Source organism: Microtus oregoni, unplaced genomic scaffold (assembly GCF_018167655.1).
Source record: "Microtus oregoni isolate MIOR12 unplaced genomic scaffold, Mior012 000024F_ref0000369, whole genome shotgun sequence".
In the NCBI taxonomy this organism is placed as follows: Eukaryota; Metazoa; Chordata; class Mammalia; order Rodentia; family Cricetidae; genus Microtus; species Microtus oregoni.
This window is the reverse complement of record NW_024543083.1, coordinates 35030846-35052137: the sequence shown is the minus strand read 5'-3', so window position 1 is coordinate 35052137 and position 21292 is coordinate 35030846.

Here is a 21292-nt window from a genome sequence, read left to right as displayed (position 1 = left end):
GTGATGTCCAGAATTTTCTCCTAGACTGTTGAACAATTGCTAGAGCCTCGGTGCTATAGGTTATCCTCTAATGAAGCTCCTGTTGTATCCTACTGTATGCTTGGCTCCTTAAAAAAAGGAAAAGGAAAGACAGAAGGAAGGAAGAAAGAATGGAAAGGAAAAATTGAGAGGAAGAAAGAAAAAATAAAGAAAGAAAGGAAGAAAAGAAACAAAGCACACACAATGGGACAGATATTACCTTCCAGTAAATCACTGAAGGATTAAAAAGGAAAAAGAAACTAGGTTTAACGAATCTGAAGAATGTCAACACTAGCCTCTCTGTACATATGAGAGACTACTTACCTTTAACTCACTTTTGCAGACTTTTCCTTTCTCAAATTCTCTAATCTTCATTTTGTTCCCTTGATTTTTTTGTCACCTTAACCACAGTTAAAAAAGTATTTTAAAAACATCTTTATATTAATGATCAATTTATATTAATGTATTCTGTGAGAGGTCACTCACACTATAGGATTCAGAAATTTGTAATGAACTCGTTTCACCATTTATCATCTTCACGTCACTGTGGCTGCCCTCACTGGTCTTTCTCAATGGCTCCATACACCGCCTGTCCCTTGCCACCAGGATTATATTTGTAGCCTTCTCTTACTCTCTGTCCTTTTTCATCATATAATCCTCTGATTATTTTCTTAGTTTTAACTGCCAACACATCTTAGGATTATCTTTTAAAAAAAGAGTATCAACTGCCAGGCAGTGATGGTGCATGCCTTTAATCTCAGCACTTGGGAGGCAGAAGCAGGTGGATGCCTGTGAGTTTGAAGCTAGGTTGGTCTACAGAGTATGATCCAGGACAGGCTCTGAATCTACACAGAGAAACCTGGTCTCTGAAAAACGAAAACAAACAAACAAAACAACAACAAAAAGAGTTGAAGGTGTAAGTCATAAACAATGCCACACCCGTTTGGAGTTATGATTAATAGGGTGGTATTTATTTAAAGGAGAAAAAACTTACAGATCACCATCAGCCCTCTGCGCAACCAGGAAGGTAGTCTAGTCGCCAGTGGAGCAGGAAGTGAAGAGAGAGAGGAGAGGGAAGGGGCCGCTTTTTTAAAGAGAGAGAGAGACCACGCCCCAATGGGCTGGTATCTCAGCAGCTATAGGCTGGAGGAACGGGAGGACCTCCTGCAACACCTCCCCCTTTTGTTTAAATAAGAGAGTTCTAAACCTACTATGAAATTATATACAATATGTACAAATATCCTATTCTAACTAGCTTAGGTCTTGTATAATAAATAACTTGGCCAAGTCATGAGAGAAAGTAACTACATTTATATAGTCTTCAAGCCCATCAAAGATCTGAGAAGGGAATCAATGTTACCTGTGTAATTAGGAAGTTCAGTAATACAACTTCCAAAACATGCAACAAATCACAGAGACAACTAGCTACCTGGGCAATCACCCAAAGTCACTTTAGCAGCATTGAAGCAACCAACTTAGGCGAAGGCCTAACATAACTGGCATACCATTTTCAAAGGCAAGCAACTTTTCAAAACTATCCTACCCTGTCTTGGCAGGATATGACAGTCGTGTTTTATCCATTGATGCACGCTCTGTATCTTTGTCAGTGGTTGAGGTATGGGCATTTCTTTGCCCCACGGCCAGTTCTGCGAAAAAGAAAGGCTCCAGGTGGAGTGTCTTTGGTGCTCAACATTCTCTCAGGAATAGAGTTGTGTTGCCAGGAGCAATTGTGTCTCACTACAACAAAACTCTGAGTTAGATTAAAGGCCATTTTCTACAGCTCTTTAAAGAAGTTGAAGATTATCTATCTATTCTGAGTATAATCTCTATATATCTAAAGAACTTGATTAGTCTAATTATAAATGACAAACTTAGATGACTATTAGTCTATATAATTCTCAATATCTATCTAACTTAAAGACTAAGACAATAAACGACTGTGAAACAAATGAGGACAATGACCTCCAAATATAAACAATGTACAAATATACATTGCAGTAGGTAAATATATATAAATACACAAACATTATATAAGTATCTTAATCAGAGGTAGAAATGTACACTGCAATATGGTAAATATATACAATATATATTTATCAATACAATATATGTCAATTCATAAAAATGTTTTAAACAGAGGTAGAAACATGCATGCATACAATAGTCAATATAATTTAACTTTGTATCAATATACAAAAATCTATACCAATATATTTGTCTAAAAACAGTAACTCACAATAACAAATCTATTATCCCATCATCACTCTTTTTTTTTCAAAATGATCCCTGAGCTTATAAAATTCCTCCCCCACCCCTCAATTGTATACTAATTATAATCAACCCCTTAATGATGTCCCTAAACCCAAGGGCAAACTTTACTGGGAGAGGGGACGTCGTCCTCTAGAATTACTTCCAGCTGTCATGGGGGCGACATTCTTTCTTGGGGATCCTGTGAAAGTAGAATGATGGTTAAATTTCAAGATCAATGTCTTTTAAAATTGCCAATAGTCTCTGAGTATTTTGTGCAGGTCTGGCCAAAATGTTGTATAAGATTTGCACCATTTCAGCTAACAAAGTTGGAACTGTCTTGTGCAGCTGGTACCCAAACAGGTCTTGTAGTAGCGCTATCAGTATCATGACATCATATCAACAGGTAGAGTTTTTGTTATGGGGCCCCATCTTCTTCTTGGAAACTTCAAATGTCACTTCAGGAAAAACTCATTGTTCATTGTGACAAACTTAAACATTAATCATATAGACATATATATATATATATATTCACTGAAAGGCATGATAGATATATTCAATGAAAAGTATGATAGATATGAAGAAAAGAAAAGATGTTTTCTAAACTCATATTTCTTTCTGTCCCATATCATGGCTCTTGATATGAGACAGAAACTCTGGGTTTTTCTCTTACTAACAGGCTTAGAATTGGTGAGGGACTGAGCCAGAGTCCAACTTCAAAACCAGCTTTATAAATTTAGAAATATGGTTTAATATATTTTACTTACACAACTCATTCAGTTTTCTTGATATTTCCTATTGGGCATGTATTTTTCCATCTGTCAGTATCCAAATATCCAGGGTCCCTTGAATTTCTCAAAGATGAGTGTTTTCCTGTGGAGATAAAAACAGAACCCTGCCCCCATTCTATATGTTTTTCTTACCACCTGTATGAATATCATCATTGTGAAGGAGTTGTCATTTCTCCTTTCCAAGAGGTTTCTCCTCTTCAAATCGAAACTTTATTAATTTTGATGGTATCCACAATTTTTCTTCTCCTGTGGAAACAAGAGCAAAACCCCTTCCCCAACATAGCACATCTCCTGGCTTCCATTGAGAGGTCAGCACATCTTTGAAATAAATCGGTTGATTTAGTTCAGCAGACTTTTCCATTATCCAATGTCTTTCTGCTGCTGTCGTTCCTTTCTCATTAGCATTAAGAAAGTTCAAGGTTAAAAAAGCATTACGTAATCTATTTCTTGGGGTATTTTCGGTCCCTTTCTATTTGTTCAGCATATCCTTTATAGTACGATTTGATCTTTCTATAACTGCCTGACCTGTAGGATTATTTGGTATACCTGTAATGTGTTTTATATTATAATAATCAAAAAAGCGTTTCATTTCCTTAGATGCATATGCTGGACCATTATCTGTCTTTATTTGCGCAGGTATACCCATGATGGCCATAACTTCCAATAAATGTGTGATTACTGAATCAGCCTTTTCTGAGCTGAGGGCAGTAGACCATTGAAAACCTGAATACGTGTCTATGGTGTGGTGTACATATTTTAATTTACCAAATTCCATAAAGTGGAACACATCCATCTGCCAGATTTCATTTCTCTTAGTGCCCTTTGGGTTACTCCCTGCAGGCAACGGTGTTTGATTATAGAAAGAATAAGTAGGACATCTCTTTATAATGTCCTTAGCTTGTTGCCAAGTAATGGAAAATTTCTTCTTTAGGCCTTTACTATTGAAATGATGCTTCTTATGAAATTCTGAGGCCTGCAACACACTTCCAATCAATAATTGTTCTATCTCAGCGTTGTCTTGGGCTAGAGGACCAGGCAGACCTGTATGGGACCGGATGTGTGTTATGTACATCAGACAAAGCCTATTCCTGATTATTTCTTGTACCTGGATAAACAATGAAGTCAACTCTGTGTCATCTGATATAAATTCAGCGGTTTCAATATGCAAGAAAACTCTTTTTGCATATTGTGAATCTCTAACTATATTAAGAGGTTCTTTAAAATCCCTTAGCATCATAAGAATGACATATAATTCTGCCTTCTGGACAGAATTATAAGGGCTTTATTCCACCTGACTCAATTCATCTGACTTGTAACCTGCTTTCCCTGATTTCTTTGCATCAGTATAGAACATACGGGCTCCAGTTATTGGAGCATCACATACAATTCTAGGAAGAATCCAAGAAGTTCTTTTTATGAGCTTAAGTCTACCACTTTTGGGATAGTTGCTATTAATTTCTCCCAAAAAATTAGCACAAGCTCTTTGCCTTGGTTCATTGTCTTCCCATTACTTTTTTATTTCTTCAGTAGTAAAAGACACTATAATTTCTGCTAGGTCTATACCTGCTAGTTGACGAAGTCTCAGCTTACCTTTTATAATTAATTCAGAGACTTTTTCCACGTAAGTTTTTAATTTTTTACTTGGTTAATTAGGTATAAATATCCACTCTAAAATAATATCTTCCCTCTGCATTAGAATCCCTGTAGGAGAAATTCTGGAAGGCAATATGACTAGGATGCAGCTAAGATTTGGGTTCACCCTATCCACATGTGCCTCCTGTAATTTTTCCTCAATCATTGTCAGTTCCTTTTCTGCTTTAGCTGTCAGTTTTCTTGGACTATTCAAATCTTTATCACCATCTAAGGTTTTGTTTAAATGAACTATTAGATCAGGTGTTATCCCAACAGCTGTTCGTAGACTGGAAATGTCTCCTAACAATCTTTGGAAGTCATTAAGAGTCTTTAACCGGTCTCTCCTAATTTGTGCCTTTTGCGTTTTAATTTTCTCTAACCCTATTCTGTAACCTAGGTAATTAATAGAATTTCCTCTTTGAATTTTTTCAGGGGCAATTTGTAATCCCCACCTAGGCAAGACTTTCTTTACTTCTTCAAACATCCTTTCTAAAGTATCTTTATTTGAATCAGATAACAAAATGTCATCCATGTAATGATAAATTATGGACATGGGGAATTGTTTACGAATTATTTCCAATGGCTTACTTACAAAATATTGGCACAATGTAGGACTATTGAGCATACCCTGTGGGAGGATAGTCCATTGATATCTCCTATTAGGCTGAGAATTATTGTAAGTAGGCACTGTGAAGGCAAACTTTTCTCTATCCTTTTCTTGTAATGGTATAGTGAAAAAACAATCTTTCAAATCAATAACTATAAGAGGCCATCCTTTTGGTAACAGAGAAGGCAAAGGAATTCCAGATTGTAGTGGGCCCATAGGTTGAATTACTTTGTTGACAGCTCTTAGATCTGTCACCATTCTCCATTTACCAGATTTCTTTTTTACAACAAACACAGGAGAATTCCAAGGGCTGGTTGATTCTTCAACATGGTGAGCATCTAGTTGCTCTTGCACCAGCTATTCCAATGCCTGTAGTTTATCTTCAGCTAGAGGCCACTGTTTGATCCATATTGGCTTCTCAGTTAGCCATTTTAAAGGTAGGGCTGTTGGTACCTCTAAAGGTTTGGTATTTGCTATATGTTCTTGTACAGCCTGAATGGCTGGTGACCTTTTTCCATAATACCTCATCATATCCTTCCCAGAATTATGAGTTCCTGGAACTACAGGAATGTTAATCTGGGTATTCCATTGTTGTAGCAGGTCACAGCCCCATAAATTTATGGCAATATTGGCTATATATGGCCTTAGTCTTCCTATTTGTCCTTCGGGCCCTATGCATTCAACCCATCTTGTGCTTTGTTTTACACGAGATAGGGTTCCAATTCTCAGGAACTGAACATCTACCTCTTGAAGAGGCCAATTTGGATGGCAAGATTCTGGGGTAATGATACTTACATCCGCACCTGGGTCTAATAAGCCTTCAATAAAAGTGCCATTTATACAGACTCTTAGCTTTGGTCTTTGATCATTAATAGAAGTCTGCCAAAATACACGTTTACTCTGTCCTACTGGGTTTTTTGACTCATCTTCCACACATAATTCATCATTTAGACCAGTATTACTTTTTACAGCAGAAATTGGAGCTTTTAATTTTCTTGGTGAGGCACGTTCTCCACTGTGATTGGAAATGACTGGGCCACTGTTGGCTTGGGGGCCTTCAAGAGGCCCCTCAAGGAGTTTCCCGATGGTATCGGGTTGCCTTGTTTGTCTGTTGTTGACCTGCATTCGTTGGACCAATGTCGGCCTTCACCGCTTCTCCTACATATTCCTGAAGGCCTAGGTCTCCTATTTTTGTCATTCCCAGAGGAGATAATATTCCTAGAAATTCTGTGCCTGCAATCCTTTTTCAGATGTCCTAATTTACCACAATTAAAACTCCTGGCAGTTTGATGTCTCCTCATTGCTGTGGAAATCGCTTCTCCTACCCAAGATTCATCGTTATAGCTAAATGTCTCAACATTCATCGTATACTGAATCCATTCATCCATAGGTGCTGATCTAGACTTTAAAGGCCCAATTATCTTTTTGCATTCTATGTTTGCATTCTCAAAAGCTAGAAATTCAAGAACTATTCGTCTAGCTTCTGGGTCTGTTACCCCTATGTCCAGAGCCTTAACTAATCTTTGCAGTAAGTCAATAAAAGGTTCTCTCTTTCCCTGTCTAATTCTGGTATATGATTCAATCCTTTTTCCTGGATCTTGTATCCTATTCCAAGCATTTAAAGCTGCTTGGTGACATAGACACAGTACTTCATCGTCATAAAGAGCTTGGACCTGTGGATCAGCATATTCTCTTGCACCAAGAATTTGATCTTGGGAAACCTCGACACCTTTTGCTCTTCCTTGCTGTTCCATATGTTTGGATTCTTCTCTGAAATAAATTCCAAACATCAAGGAAGGCCCATTATCTAAAACTGCAGACACTAACTGATGTAAATCATGGGGGGTAGCTCTAGCATTAGAAGCCCAAGTCCTTATCGTTTCCTTTACATATACAGAGTACAAGCCAAAATTAACAATAGCTTGCTTAATTTCTTTTAGATCATTCATTGCTATTGGTGTCCATCTAGCTTCTCTGACTCCCTTTGAGCCTTTAGAAGTTGACACTTTGTCAGAATTAAGTATAGGGTATGCCGCTAAAACCTTGGGTAAGCCAGTTCTAATAGCTGGTGTTGGCATTGTATCCTGTCCTTGTGCCTTATTACTCTGTTCACCAGCTCCAATCATTTCTTCAATCATTTCAAGTCTTTTTATTATTGTCTTTATTATTGTCTCTTTTGAATCCTGAATCTCCTGACCTGCATGAATTTTTAGTAAAGATTGTATGGTTCTTAGGAGTGCCATATTCTTCCTAAATGATAAAATATGCAAAAGAATACTGAAACCTAGTAACCAGTAAATTAAGTTATCTCCATAGTCATATAAACCTTGCATGATATAACCCATTGTATTGGTAACCAGAACAGTAAAATCTGCGTTGGAAACAAAAACTGCCATATTACCTATTATCCAGCAGGTGGCGGTGTTGCCAAGTTGCGACGAAAACAGGGTCCTGTTTCAGAGTCTGCCTAGTATTTGTTAAAAACTGGAAAATGTAAGTTGCTCAACAAAGTAAATGTAATTAAATCAATTCCAGAGACGGAACCAGAAACCCAGAATCCAGGGGTAGAGAAGAGCAACCTGGGAGCCGCTTATGCCTCCACGTGACAAAGTCACCCTGAGGGGTTGCAGCTTTCAGCAACCGGGTGCTCTGGTTCACGCCACTTAAGAGCTGTGCTTGCAAGGGAGATTTAAAAATGACTCAGAAAAGAGCAAACCACGTGGGTGGAGACTACGCAGGCCTGTGGAGTTTAAATCCACGTGGGGTGGCAGACGATAGGGTGCGTGGGGACTGGAAGTCAATCTGAGGTGTCTAAAGAGAAAATATAAAGAACTGCAGCAATAAAATCCAGTGCATGACGATTTATATTAGGCTGCTGGCTCCACGCACAAGACACAGGCCACAAGGCCGCCTGCCAGCCTCGGCAGCTGAGGAAGGGAGGCTTGCGCCTTGCAGCCAGCAGCCGAGTGGGGGGGGGGAGGAGAGGTCCTAACACCAAACCTTGGGTGCCAACTGAAGGCGTAAGTCATAAACAATGCCACACCAGTTTGGAATTATGATTAATAGGGTGGTATTTATTTAAAGGGGAAAAAACTTTCAGATCACCTTCAGCCCTCTGCGCAACCAGGAAGGTAGTCTAGTCGCCAGTGGAGCAGGAAGTGATGAGAGAGAGGAGAGGGAAGTGGCCACTTTTTTAAAGAGAGAGAGACCACGTCCCAATGCCAATGGGCTGGTATCTCAGCAGCTATAGGCTGGAGGAACGGGAGGACCTCCCGCAACAAAGAGTATTTATTAAGTATTTTTTTTTATCAAGTTGGGTCTGTAGGCATTTCTGTGAGAGATTGTCTTGATTGTTAATTGATATAGGAAGACCCAGACCACTGTGGGTGGGACCAATACATGGGTATGTGTTCCTGAACTATGTAAGGATATTATATATCCTTAATGTAACCTGGAGTCTGTGTGAGACAACAAGCAGAATTCCTCCATGTGTTCTGCTTCAAGCTCACATGAATTTGTTTCCTGGCTTTGCTTAGTGATGGATTGTGCCCTAAACTGTAAGCTAAGAATGTCCTTTATAGCTTTTGGTCCTGATGTTTACCGCTGCAAGAGATAGAGAACTAAAACGTTGTGAAAGGAAATTTCTCTCCTTGGCTAATAAAGAATAGTGTATTGTTATCTTTGAGTATTTGTTCCAGCCACATCCTATAGGAGCTTAGATCTAAAATTAAGTTTGTTATAAGCCATCCAAGTGCATGGCATTTTGCAAGAGTAGGTAATGCAGTGTGCCTACATGATTTCCGCGGTTTTCATGCATGATGTACCTATCCTATTAATAATCATGATTACCTTACCATGATTTGTTTTGTGAAATCCTTACAGACCTCTAATGATCTCTTTTCAACTGCTAAGTTTTCTCATGACAGATTATTTGCAATATTATTGAATGCTGCGGTCTTCAGGGTTATGCAGTGAGATTTCAGCTGACAAATCAGAAGTTCAACACACAAAAAAAATAAGCATTCTAATGTAGAGACAAGCCCAGACACAGAATTCTGTGAATATTGTCTTTTGAGTAGTCACTGTTCTTGCTGTAAATCCCTTGTGTGGCCATAGTACTCTCCTTCTCAAGAAGGACTAGTTCCAATAGATTCCACAGTATAGTAATCAACACCCACTGACTCTAACTCTAAATGGTAATTAGTACCCTGAGCCTATTCTCAACTTGGTTTATTGACACAGAATTTTAGTTTAGGAATTTAACTGTGTCTTAACCCTGAGAAATAACAGGAAACAGTAATTATCATTTAACTAGCTCTGGAGAAAGGTAATCCTTTTCACATGGGCAGCATGGAAATAAAAGGCATTGTTTATCAAGGGCATCAGGACATTGTCAGGTCCTGCTCGAATTTTTACTATATAATCATAAATTCTTGTTCTAAATAAACACTTAGGGTGATGGATGTAATTCTTAGATCTGAGAGGTCCTCCTTAGCCACCTAATATTGGTGAAAATGCTAATGTAGACTGGGCTCTGCATGTCTTCCTCCACAGTTTATGATGGTCTCTATGGCTACCTTGAAGCATTCCCAGGCACGACAGCTCCCTTGGCCAAGAGTGCCAATCACTGAATTCCTCCCTTCTTATACATTTAACAATCACAAACATCTAGACTAACTAATCACATTTAGGCATGTAGCACATGAACACTCTTGATTCCCTTCTGAGATTATAAAGCTCTCTGAATGAGTGTTTTTGTCTTGTAGTGTTGGCTGGGCATTTTTCAAGCCACGCCTCCCTAAAGCCATAAGCATAGCTAACAGTGTCACTTTATGAGCCTCTCATCTGTTTTACGGCACTAAGAAATTCAAGCCTTGTAACCTTACTATTGCCAGAGAATTGCTGATTCTGTGTGTATATAAACTGGAAACACAGCAGAGCAATAAAGAAACTGAATCAGAAAAGCACAAAATGAGACATTTAATCACCATCAGGCAACCCAAATCCTTTGCTGGCTGCTGCTTTCTCTCTGAACCTTGAAAGGGCCTTGAGGCTGGTCCCCAAAGGTTCTCGATAGCTGCACAAATGGCAATTTCAGATTTATCTAATATTCAAAAGTTTACATCTGAAATATCTAATTCATTTTAACTTTTTTCATTTTATTAAATATCCACAGATTATTTTCTCATACAATATATTCTTTTTTTTTTTTTTTTTTTCATACAATATATTCTGAATTACAGTTTCCCCTTTCTTTTCTCCTCCTAGTTACTCCCCACCTCCTCCCCTCCAGATTTATGTGCTTTCTGTCTCTCATCAGAAAAGAACGGGCTTCTTTTTCTAAGAAAAGATTTATTGATTTTTATTGAGCTCTATATTTTTCTCTGCTCCCCTCCCTATCTCTCCCCTCCCCATCAACCCTCTCCTAAGGTCCCCATGCTTCCAATTTACTAAGGAGATCTTGTCTTTTTCTACTTCCCACATAGTTTAAATCTATAAATGTCTCTCTTAGGGTTCTCATTGTTGTTTAGGTTCTCTGGGATTGTGATTTGTAGGCTTGTTTTCTTTGCTTTATGTTTAGAAACACTTATGAGAGAGTACATGTGATAATTGTCTTTCAGGGTCTGGGTTATCTCACTCAAAATGATGTTTTCTAGCTCCATCCATTTGCCTGCAAAATTCAAGATGTTGTTATTTTTTTCTGATGTGTAGTACTCCATTTTTCCTTATCCATTCTTTGGAAAAGGGCTGTTTAGGTTGTTTCCAGGTTCTGGCTATGACAAACAATGCGGCTATGAACATAGTTGAGCACATGTCCTTGTGTCATGATTGAGTATCTTTTGAATATATACCCAAAAGTGGTATTGCTGGGTTTTGAGAAAGGTTGTTTCCTAATTTTCTGAGAAATCACCACAATGACATCCACAAAGGCTGTACCAGCTTGTACTACCACCAGCAATGCAGGAGTGTTCCATTTACCCCACAACCTCTCCAGTGTAAGTTGTTATCAGAGTTTTTGATCTTGGCCTTTCTTAGAGATGTAAGATGGAATCTCAGAGTTGTTTTGATTTGCATGTCTCTAATGACTAAGGATGTTGAACATTTCCTTAAGTTTCTTTCAGCCATTTTAGATTCCTCAGTTGAGAGTCCTCTGTTTAGGTCTGTACTCCATTTTTTTTATTTGATTATGTGTTCTTTTGATGACCAATTTCTTGAGTTCTTTGTGTATTTTGGAGATCAGACCTCTGTCTGGTGTGGGGTTAGTGAAGATCTTTTCCCATTCTGTAGGCTGTTGTTTTGTATTGTTCACTGTATCCTCTGCTTTACAGAAGTTTTTCAGTTTAGGAAGTCCCATTTATTAACTGTTTCTCTCAGTGTCTGTGCTACTGCATTTATATTTAGGAAGTGGTCTGTGCCAATTCATTCAAATGTACTTCCCACTTTCTCTTCTATGAGGTTCAGTGTGGCTGGCTCTATGTAGAGGTCTTTGATCCATTTGGACTTGAGTTTTGTGGATGGTGATAGATATGGATCTATTTTCATTCTGAATTTTCATATCCAGCTACGCCAGCACCATTTGTTAAATATGCATTCTTTTCTTCATTTGATATTTTTTGCTCTTTGTCAAAAACCAGGTGTTTGAAGGTATGTGGATTAATATCCAGTTCTTCGATTCAATTCCATTGGGCCTCCTGTCCATTTTTATGCCAATCCCAGGCTGTTTTAAGTACTGTAGCTCTGTAGTAGAGTTTGAAGTCATGGATTGTAATGCCTCTAGAAGTTTTTATTATTTATTTATTTAATTATTTGTTATTGTACAGGATTTTTTTGATATCATGGGTTTTTTGCTTTCCATATGCAGTTGAGTACCATTCTTTCGAGGTCTATGAAGAATTTTGCTGGGATTTTGCTGGACATTGCATTGAATCTGTAGATTGCTTTTGGTAATATTGCCATTTTTACTGTGTTAATTCTACCTACCCAAGAATTTGGGAGATCTTTCCACTTTCTGGTGTCTTCTTCAATTTCTTTCTTCAGAGATTTAAAGTTCTTGTCATACAAGTCTTCCACTTGTTAGAGTTACTCTGAGATATTTTATGCTATTTGTGGCTATTGTGGCGGGTGATGTTTCTCTGATTTCTTTCCCAGTCCTTTTATCATCTGTGTACATGAAGGCTACTGATTTTTTGAGTTAATCGTGTATCCTGCTACAGTACTAAAAGTGTTTATGAGTTGTAGAAATTCCTTGGTAGAATTTTTGGGGACGCTTATGTAAACTATCATATCATCAGCAAACAGTGAGAGTTTGACTTTTTCTTTTCCAATTTGTATCCCCTTGATCTCCTTTTGGTTTCTTATTGCTCTAGCTAGGACCTCAAGGACTATATTGAATAGCTATGAAGAGAGTGGACAACCTTGTCTTGTTCTTGATTTTAGTGAGATTATGTTTTCTTTATTGTCTCTATTTCAGGTTTTAAGTCTTGAATAGTTTTTTTTTGTATGTTTGATTGCTTTTTCTTCATTTTTGAAAAGGGATTTGCTGATGTCTTCCAAGTTTTTATTTGTATTTCTCTCCATTTCTTTGAGGAAATTTCTCATTTCCACTTTAAGAGTTTCAAACATCCTTAAGTTTTTTTTTTTTAGGTCATTTTCTTCTACTTCATCCATATTTGGTGTTCAAGTCTTGCTGTTATAGGGTCTCTAGATTTTACTCATGTTGTGTTGCTTTTTGTAGTGTTGTGTGTATTCTTACTTTTTCTACTCATCTTTTCCTCTAATTGGTGTGATTTGGGCTATCTGTGATTCTGGTGATTAATATTCTAGGTACCAGTGAATCAAGGGCTCAATGTTTGTTCCTAGTGGTACAGTCAGTGCCATGGCTCTAGTTATCTTGTTGTTCAGTCCATGTTCCTGCAGGTCACTCAGTGCTCCTCGGCTTTACTCCACTCCCGTGGAGTATCCTGTCTCAGGTCTGCTCCAGCCTAGGTAGCTGGCTCAGTCCTGCTTCCCTGGAGCTGGCTGCCTCAGGCTTGCTCTGTCCTAGTTCTCTGGCCCAGTCTTACTTCTGCAAAAATCAGTAACAGGCTTCTAAGAAACAACAACAAAACTTAACAAACTAAAATATAAGAAGATAAAAAAACCAAGGAAAGATAACAAAATAAAATGTAATAGGATAAAACAAAACCTAACATATCTAAGTTGGACAGCACAAGCCAACAGAAAAATAAAAGAACCCATAAAGAAGGATCAACACAAGAATCAGAGGCCCAGTCATTTACACATTCAGGAGACTCATAAAGGTACTCACCTAAAAGTTATTGTATGTATGTATAAGATCTGGTACAGACACATGTAGTCCCTTGATTGTTGCTTCAGTTTCTATGAGTTTATAGGAGCTTCCCTCAGTTATTTTAGAGGGCCCTGTTCTCCTACTGTTCTCTCTATATCTCTTTCTCCTTCTGCCTCAACTTACACAGCATTCCCTGAGCTCTAAAGGGAGGGATTTGATAGAGACACCTCATTTAGAGCTTTGCATTCTAGGTATCTCACTTGGTATATGTCAAGTTGTGAGTCTCTGTACTTTTTCTCAGCTGCTGCAGGAGGAAGCTTCTGTGATGCCGGTTGACTAAGGCACTGATCTCTAAGAATAGCAGAGTATCATTGAATCTTTTTTTTTTATCATCATCCCGGGTGAGGTAATCCAGACCCAGAAAGACAAGCATGGTATGTGCCCACTCATAAGTGGATACTAGGGGGAAAATACAGGATAGCCAGCACATAATCCAAAGCCCCAGAGAGGCTACATAACAAAGGGCCCAAAGAGAGACACATAGATTTCCCTTGAAGGGGAAATAGAAGAAATCTCCAGGGTAAACCGGGGGCAGGATGGGGGAGGTGATGGGAACTTGAACAAGCAAGTTAGGCAGGCTGAGCAAAGGAGTTGGGTTAGGAATGGGATAAAGAAGACAGAGACCCATATTGGAGCACAGGACTGAATTCTCAAGGTCCAAATCAGGAGCAGAAGGAGAGAGAGCACGAGCAAGGAACTCAGGACCGTGAGGGGTGCACCCACACACTGAGACAATGGGGATGTTCTACTGGGAACTCACCAAGACCAGCTGGCCTGGGTCTGGAAAAGCCTGGGATAAAACCGGACTCTCTGAACATAGCGGACAATGAGGACTACTGAGAACTCAAGAACAATGGCAATGGGTTTCTGATCCTACTGCAAGTACTGGCTTTGTGGGAGCCTAGGCAGTTTGGATGCTCAACTTACTAGACCTGGATGGAGGTGGGGGGTTCCTTGGACTTCCCACAGGACAGGGAACCCTGATTGCTTTTCGGGCTGGGGGGGGACTTAATTGGGGGAGGGGGAGGGAAATGGGAGGCGGTGGCTGGGAAGAGACAGAAATCTTTAATAAATAAATAAATTAAAAAAAATAAATAGTTTTGCATAATGGTGCAGAAAAAAAAAAGAAGGAGATAACAAAAGTGATGTCTTAACAAGTGGGAGTCACTTTGGTGTTAGGGAGAAACTTGGCTCTTTGTTTTATCCTATTATGGAAACTCCCAGGAATCCACAAAAATAACCCCAACTAAGATTCCTAGCTATAGTGAAGTGGGTGTCTGAATGGGCCATCTACATTAAGCAGATTTCTGACAACACTAACTGTCATCAGAGAGTCTTTGTCCAATAACTCATGGAAGCAGATGCACAACTGAGTACTGGGTAGAACTCCCAGAGTCTTCCAGAAGAAAGAGAGATGAGATTGGAGGAGCCAGAGGCATCAAGGTCATGACAGGAAAACCCAAAGAGACAATTAACCTGAGCTTGTGGGAGCAATGGACTCTGGATCAACAGAGAGCCTGCATGGGATTGACCTTTGTGTGTGTGTGTGTGTGTGTGTGTGTGTGTATGACAGTTGTGTAGCTTTGTCTTTGTAAGGCTCCTAGCAGTGAGATCAGGACCTGTCCCTGGCAATTAGCTGGCTTTTGGCAACCTGTTTCCCATGCTGGATTACCTTGCCCAGCCTTTATGCAGGGGCAGGAGTATGGTCCTGACTCAACTTGATGCACCATGCTTTGCTCAAGCCCATGGGAAACCTGCCTATTTCAGAATGGAGACTGAGGAGAAGTGGATGGCGGGTGGGGAAGATGGGAGTTAGGGGAGGAAACAGGAGGAGAGGAAAGAGGGAAAACTGTGGTTAGTATGTGAAATAAATTAAATATGCTAATAAAATAAAATTAAAAACCAACTAAACAAATATACAACATGAAAAAAGTCTTTTTATTGTAACTTACCTTTTCAACCACTAACATTTGATTTTACCCTGGATATCTGAGTTATCTAGTCTCTTGTTCACCCGAGCAGTGTCAGGTATTGGCTCCATCTCATGGAGGGAGTCTTAAGTGAAATCAGACAATGATTGGTTACTATCACAAGATTTGTTCTATCATACCCCTAGCATACTTTGCAGGCAGGACAGATTGTTGATCAAAGGTTTTATGGCTCAGTTGGTATTTAATTTTCTCTTTTGGTAATTTGCAGAGTACCTTCCAGTGTCATAAACTTTTTGTCTTTTAAAGAAAATTAATAAAAAAACAAATTTTGATTAGATTCAGCAGATAATACTTGATGTCCTTATTTAGAATAATTTTATGAGATTTTGGAATTTTGTTACTAATTTTTCCACAGAATAGAGATAAAAATAATTGGAGAATCAATGATGTGATGATTTTCAAATCAAATTTTTACCATTTCTAAGACAAGAACAAGATTATCTGTAGAATAAATATAATGACAGTATAAGCAAATGTACCAGCTGTATAGGTAGAATGGAGATTTATCAATACATTTCAACACTATAAAACTTTTGAAGATGAGGTCAACAAATAAATTTATCCCTTTCCTTTTCTGTCCTGAAATGCTTTGCTTTCAAATCTGTGACTAGTCAGAAAAAGAGTGATTTCAGCTTTTCATAGTGCAGTGAATCATGAATTTTCCACATGAACATATTTATTTGGATTTCATGCATGGCTCTTTATTAGCTTTTGATTCCATCATTTGTGTACAAAAGCTACAGTGCTTAGGTTGTGTTTCTTCATTTTTAGAAATATAGTAAATTTAGGTCAGTTCTTTATGTTGCTTTGTGAACAAGTCATTTTCTTGTTAGATTGTGAATAAAATGGTTTACAAACAAAACTTCTACATAAATAAAATTTAAATCTTATGATTCATCACTCAGATTACTTAGAGTATGCTTATAAGTGGCAGAAAAAAATTAGTAAAAAAATATTCATGGACTTGTAATTGTTACTTGATACCATTTTCTATAAATGATAGAAGGAGCAATACCTAGAAACGCTTGATCTACTAAACTAATAAAAACAACGCTTTATTAAGACCAAAGTATGTTGGACTATGTATTGATTTGTTTTATAAAGAATTTATACTATTACAATAAAACAATATAAATCGACCAGAAAAGTAACTTTGCTTAATTTATAATGATATTAAATCATCATCATCATTAGCTATAGTGTGTCTCTTTGCTTGTATGTGGTGTGTGTGTGTGTGTGTGTAAGAGAAAAGAGAGAGAGAGAGAGAGAGAGAGAGAGAGAGAGAGAGAGAGAGAGAGAAAACAGGGATGGATGAGGGGGAGAGGGAGAAGAGAGGTAGAGAAGCAAGCATCTTACAACAAAGCCCTGTCTGGATTGGAATTTTCTATGTCAAACAGGCTAGTCTTGAAGTTAATAGATTATCTGCCTACTGCATATTGTAACTGTAGGCATGTACCACCATGACCAGCACTAAATTATCAATTTTTGTTTAATGTATTTTCCTCAAGATTAAGTTAGTATATCAAATATGATAACTTCTTGGTAGGAACTAAAATAATTAGTAATTTAAACAATGTCTTTTCATTGTGACTATTGGAAGTGGTAACAATGGCTTGAATGTTATGACATGGCAGCATCAAAAAATTACTAACATTTATAATAGCATAGGTGTAATTTAATTAATTTTTAATAATCATGACCTATTTTAATACAGTTTTGGTTATTGTCTAAAATTACAAGATGAATAATATTGAATTTTGATATATCTGTGGTGTGATAATGTGGAAATCAAAACATTGAAGATGTTGAAAATACAAAGTTTAAATATTCATTAAATGAAATGAGTGTTTTTTTCAAGGAAGAAATAATAAATTTACAAAGTATTACAGAGAGTGCTTTGTTTTTTGACACTAAATACTCTGTAATTGCTTCTAAGTTTATAGTGGCATTTTGTAATGTTTAAGCATTTTACCTTGAAAATAAGCAAACAGTCTCCTGGGCTCCGTGTCTCAGCAAGGGTAAGGTAAGATCATTTGGATTTTGTAAGGAAATCTCACCACAGTTTTTGTCTGGCTCTTCAATTCTATTGATCAGTGTGTCTCTTTTTATTATATCATTGAATTTTTATTGCTATAACTCTGTGGTACAACTTTAAATTAGGGATGAAGATTTTTTCAACAATTCTTTGATTGTTCAGTATTGTTTTAACTATTCTGTTTGTTTGTTTTGGGTTGCTCATTTATACTATCAAATCATCTGAAAATAATGATATGTTGATTACTTCCTTTCTAATATTGATCAAAGTAGTAAAATATTAGTATAAAACTAGAGTTAAAAGCAATTATAATGCTTAAAATTAGATTAGATGATAATTTTTTCTTCCTTCTCTGTGAATGTTTCATTTTTCACTATATAATCCTATTCCCATAATCACACACGTGCTTATACATTCTCACCTATTGCTTAACTATTTTATAAGCATACAACACCAAAATTTTATATTTTCAGTATTAACATTCCTTGCTAATGCTCAATGAGCTAAAATAACAAAATGTAAACCTTTTAGTTATTTTACAATATAAGCTAAGACCCTGTAATTGCTGCAAGAATTGGAATTCAGACCTAATAATTCATGATGGTGTTTCATAAATCACTTGGAGGAGAGCTGCAGAGGTCACATAGCTATATAACACATTGGTCATGTGTCTGCTTCTGTTTCTTTATTCTTTGAGAATATTATACAGTATATTTTATCATATTCTTTCTCATTCTTAACTCTTTCAAGATTTTCCTGAGTCCTTACTCATGCAGCTCCATGTTCTTTCTCTTTATTAAAACAAATACAAAAAAATCTAAAACACACTAAAAAAACTTGAGGTCTGATCTGTGTTGGCCAACTTTTAAGCATGGGACCTCACCTAGGGTGAGGTTAATACTCCCAGCCACTGCTACTTCATTGAAGAAAGGTGATTTTCCCTCTTCTAGCAACTATCAACTTAGGAGAGATCCTGATAAATGGTGGGACTTTGTGCATGCTTGATTGGTGTTGTGCTGGGTTTTTGTTTGGTTTGAGGTTTTGCAGTTTTTATGCATGCTGTTAGTGTCTGAAAACATACATCTTTTCAGGTTGATGAAAAGAAGAATGAATTTTATGTTTTCTTAAAGGCTTACATGAACAACATCACTTTAGTCATACAAGGTGCTTAACCTTTCATACTCCAAACAAAACGTTTTCTTAAGATCCAGTGTTCTCAGTGAATGGAAAAATATCCCAAATCCATTGTTCTTGATGAGATCCAACTTCTCTCCAGTGTATGACAACTAATCATTTCTGCTATCTTAGAGATTTTGTTATACTGAAGAATGTAATGATTTCTGAAATTCCACCTCATTCAGGATTCTGTGTCTAATAAAACTATTATTGACATTTTACCCTCTGGATCCCGACTAAAGATTTTTACCCCAGGACTTGTCCATTTATCCCAAAGGCATAAGAACTTAAACTATTTCAGTCTTCTCCACCTTTATTTACTCTAGATTCCTTGTGAGAAATTAATTTTTAAAAGTCTCTTATCAATCAAATAGATATAAAATGAAATGGTGCCTTAGAATGAGAGTGCAGGTGGACAAGTGAGAATGCAGGAGTCAGGTATTGATGGTGCAGTGTCTTGACATCTGACGAAGGCTCTGTGGAAGCTCTCAGTTTCGCTTCCAGTAGGAATCATAGCAGACTGTTTAATTACCAAGATACTTTCAGCAAGTGACAGACATGTTCCTGTGCATATGAAACATTCAAGCAGAACTTTTCAGGCTTTCTGTTCATGTTGTCTAAATGGAAAGTACTAACAAAACATAGAACTCATGTGTTTTTCCTTTTAAAGATTTTTTTGCTATATGGAACAAAATTTAATTGCATTTTTACATGATAAATGGACATGTATCTTAACAGTCATGACCTTTACATTCTCTTAAAGCCCTACTGCATTTTGATGATAGATACTATAATGAGTCTTTCATACAGTACCCCATTAGTATATTATGATCAATACCTATACGAACACACGGCATATTTGCATGTCTGTATGATGTATAAAATGTGTGAGCACATGTCTGTGTATTGTGGCATGTAGAGGTAAGCAGTTAATGTTATCTGCTTTAGAAGATTTTTCTCAACCGTAGGTGACATATAACAACAAGATCTTTCATTTGAAACCAGAGAACCCTGATTTAACAGGTGGCCAGCTTGCTCCAGGAATCCCACATCTCTACCTCTCAACACCTGATTGTACAGGTGTTCAAGAATGCTTCTACAGCATGTAGATGAGGAAGGGGTATTGAAACTGTCCGGCAATCTTCCATAGGAAATAATTTTGAACCATCCTTGTTATTTTTACTCTTTTGCCCTTCTACTTCTTCTTTTAAAAGATTGTCTTAGCCGGGCGGTGGTGGCGCACGCCTTTAATCCCAGCACTCGGGAGGCAGAGGCAGGCGGATCTCTGTGAGTTTGAGGCCAGCCTGGTCTACAAGAGCTAGTTCCAGGACAGGAACCAAAAGCTACAGAGAAACCCTGTCTCGAAAAATAAAAAAAAAAAAAAAAAAAGATTGTCTTAGTTACTGTTCTGTTACTGTGATGAAACACCATGACCAAGGCTACTTCTAAAATAAAGCATCCACTTGAGGGCTTGTTTACTCTTTTAAAAAATTAGACCATAAATATCATAGCAGTGGACATGGTAAGCAGGCACACATAATGGTGGAGAAGTAGCTAAGGTCTCAACTTGAAAATTGCAGGAAGAGAGCAATTAGGCCTGGCATGAGTTTTTAATATATCAAAGTCCATCCCTGGTGGGCACACTCTCTTCAATAAGGCCACATCCATTCAAAAAAGTCAGAATCTCCTAATCCTTCCCAAATAGTTCCACTGAAAACCAAGCATTCAATATATGAGCCTATTGGAGCCCTCTTATTCAAACCATCACAAAGATAATTCAATCTAAATGGTATTATAAGGAATATAGTAATAGTGGTACCAGTTGTAGTAGGCAAGAGATACTGTCTAAGTTGCTTTCCAATGAAGGTATAAAAGAATGTATTGTACTGAAGTCTTGTAAAAGGCATGAAATTAGTTTATGATTTCCCCAGTCCTGCTGCAGTAGGGTCCAGTTCCTGCTAAAAGGACGGGGTTGCTTTCTTTAAGGGGCCCATTAATTTTTATTACCATTGATCCTGTTATCACTGAATCAGAAAAGTTAGGAGAGTTTGGGATGACAGCTGGTATTTCCAGATAAGAAATCTGAGAAACATCAGTTCCCAGATTTTAGGGGAATATATTGGAGAAAAAATTGGGTTTCCAGGAATGACCACATCTGGCCTATGTGGGACTGACAAAGTAAAACTGTAAACCTCCAAGAGATTCATCAACATCATGAGAGAAGAGAACATGCAGGCTGCATGGTCCCAGCAGTATTTTGCTGTCCAATGGTCCAGTGGTTTTTTGCCAAATAAAAGACAAGTTCTACTGGCTTTGCCTCATGAAGACCCATTGAACAAGTGTTCATATGCTGATCTGAAACTAGTCCACACAGCTCCCAAGAAATTATTTAAATCTTTATAAAAATCTTTATCTCTTTTATGCAGATAAAAATAGTGTTCATTT